Below are 2,945 nucleotides of genomic sequence, written 5' to 3'. Positions count from 1 at the left end.
CCACGACAAAAAACTGCCTACAAGTAAAGCAAAGGGCAGAGAGATGTTGGCACTTTACAAGTCACCACGGCTCTCCGTCTTCTATCAATTGATGGAAGGTTCAGGCTGGCACATATAGGTAATGCCCTTATCGTATCAAAGTAATACGAAGTTGCAGCCATGCGGTATTATACAGAGTGTCACACTTGACTTGGGCCAAACCTTAAAAATATGCAAATGCTAAGTATCTGGACAGAACCAAGGTAATGTTGTTTGCCATCGCTTGGAGATGCTCATATTATTTTTTTGCATTCCGCCTGATTAGATAATTAGTCCTAATTAAATAATCAACTTCTCAATTATTGTAATTAGATGAAAAGTGTCAATGAGAAAATTGTAGTCTAATATGAAAAACTCCCGACACAGCCTTCTGTTGCTTAATACGTGCTACATAAAAGCGTTTTTCCGAGCCTGAAAGATGCCTGCGAATACAGGCAAAGTGCCTCGAGCGGCCAGTCGCGCGGCAATACTGCGTGTATTCACGCTCGGAAAAACCCCTTTATGTAGCACGTATTGAGCAACAGAAGGCTGTGTCGGGAGTTTTTCATGTTAGACTACAATGTGGACTACAAGTGCCAGTGCCACGCATGTTTGCAGTATAGCTATTTCCACACGATCGCAGCAGTAGTTACAAGATGTGTGATGTTTGTGTGGGACAGCAGTGGAAGGTCTGCTGACTTACCAGAAGCGGCGCCAAGCGACCACGTTCCAGTGCCGACGGCACCAATTGACGCGGCTGTAAACGATGGAGCGCGGCACGCTAGCCCCGGGGTGGCTGTAGGCGTCGCGGGAAAACCATGCCGCCCCCAGGCTGCACCCAGGCAGCTCGCTGCGGCCATGCTGGCGCTAGCATTAGGGCCGGACATCGAAAGTACTGTGGGTCCAGTTGCCCCCGGCTGCAGGGGCCAACAGCAGGCGGCAGCGGCCGAGAACATATGCGTCCTGCGTCGTGTTGCAAGGGCAATGTTCAATCACTGACTGAGCGCTGTTCCAATGTGGAGAGTGGCTGCGAGTGCACTGATGTCCTCAGTCAGCAATAGACCGTCTTTCGATCGACTGGGAACGTCTCCAGTGAAACAGTACGCCATCAGAAATGACTAAACATTTGTTGTTGTTTTTCGTACAATGTCACCTATACCCTGTGACCCAGCTAACGTTAGCCAAGCTGTTCAAAGAAACAAAAACAAGTTAAGAAATCACGGTACAATATACGGTTATAATACCTACCGTGTTCGGTTGTCGGACCTGTAGAGACTGAACACTTCAGGTCTTATAATCGTATCTTGCACCGTGATTTCTTAATATTTTTTTTTCTGTGAACAACTTGGCTAACGCTAGCTGGGGCACCCTATATAGCGGTGTTTCGTTCTGTGTGCCAAGCAGGCGGCCACCTAAGGCAGCACGCACCGCCCCTCACCCTGCTTCTCCAGTACACCGAAATTTGGTGTCATAGTGGACAGGGGTGGTATATGACTACGCCTGGCGTGGCAAACTACCTTGAAACGCAGCTTGTCTCACCCCTTAAATGCATACCTGCCAACCTGCGAGCAATAAAATTCGAAAAAATCCTTCGGGCACACTCCTGCGGGGGGGGGGGGGGGGGGGGAGCGGGAGTATCGTGCATATTCATTTAAAGCTTGCCTTGAGCAAAATCCTGTTTTGGGATACGTAAGCACTTTATTACCGATAGTTTAGCTTTAGACGCAACACACAACCAAGAGCAGCGCCATAGTTGACCAGCCGAGAATGACAAGCGACGCATTGTTTTTATAACACAGTTCAGTCTTTGAGCGACATTGTTGTAGAAGATATCGCCTGTTTGAGAAACTTGGCTGCATCCACTTACTCAAAGCAAGCGCCCCTCTTACACCCTTTCACCATGAGAAGAAAATTTGCAACAGAAGGTTCCGAGACCAACGAGCGAAACCTTTTCGCGAAAAGCGTTTTTCGTAAAACTGACGCAGTCTTTCTAAAATAGTAAGACGATCCCAATTTCGTAAAGCTCACGAAAAATTCGGGAGAGATGGCAAGTATGCTGAAATGCCATCACCAAAAAAAATTACATTTGTGTCATGGCCCTCTTTCTCTCTCTTCTTCCTAGGAACTTTCAGGGCTCTATCCCTTTCTTAGGGGCACCGCAAGAATTTTTAAACAAAGTTGTCAAAAAATTCAGAATACTCAGAAAATTCAGTCGTACGAATATTCTATATCAAGAAGTATTCGAATGCTTTCCGTATGACCGGAGTTCTTGGCAATCGAACATTTATTCTCCAACCACTTCCATCCACAGTGTTCCAGCTCCCACGTCTTCGCGCCGAAGGATGGGCTAGTCTTGCCCACAGTGATCTGCCAACGACACGTCACCATTTTGTCTCGCACTGCTCAGACGTTATGAGCTAGGCATCGGACTACTCCTGTTACGTCAAGCTTGAACACCTCAGCAAGCCGCAAGCACGCCGCTGCTGGCATGCTGCACCCGAATACTTTAGACGTCTGTGGATTCATCTATGAATCCTGAAATATCACCGCCTATGAAAATATGAACAGGTTTCCCGAGGGCCCACTTCGGTAGGAGTTGTGAACGAATGCTTTTTTTTTACCAATCTGCGCAATAAACATGCAATTTGGCCGCATTTCCATGCGGGCGAAAGCAAAACAAACGTTCGTGTACTTAAACATTTAGTGGCACGTTAAATAACCTAAAGTGGTCAAAATTATTCCACAATCACCCACTGTGGCGTGCCTAGTAATCAGATCACGGTTTTTACATGCAGACACCAGAATTTAAATAAATAATTTCTTAAAAACTTATCGCAAAACATTTTTTTTCTTTATTTTTTGTAACCTTTCTAACTTCTTCCTCGGTCTCTCGTCTCGCAGGCACGTTGGTGGCATGCGGTGTCCTT

Source organism: Dermacentor silvarum, chromosome 1, assembly GCF_013339745.2.
Source record: "Dermacentor silvarum isolate Dsil-2018 chromosome 1, BIME_Dsil_1.4, whole genome shotgun sequence".
NCBI lineage: Eukaryota > Metazoa > Arthropoda > Arachnida > Ixodida > Ixodidae > Dermacentor > Dermacentor silvarum.
The sequence above is the reverse complement of the archived record's forward strand: the minus strand, read 5'-3'. Positions refer to the sequence as shown.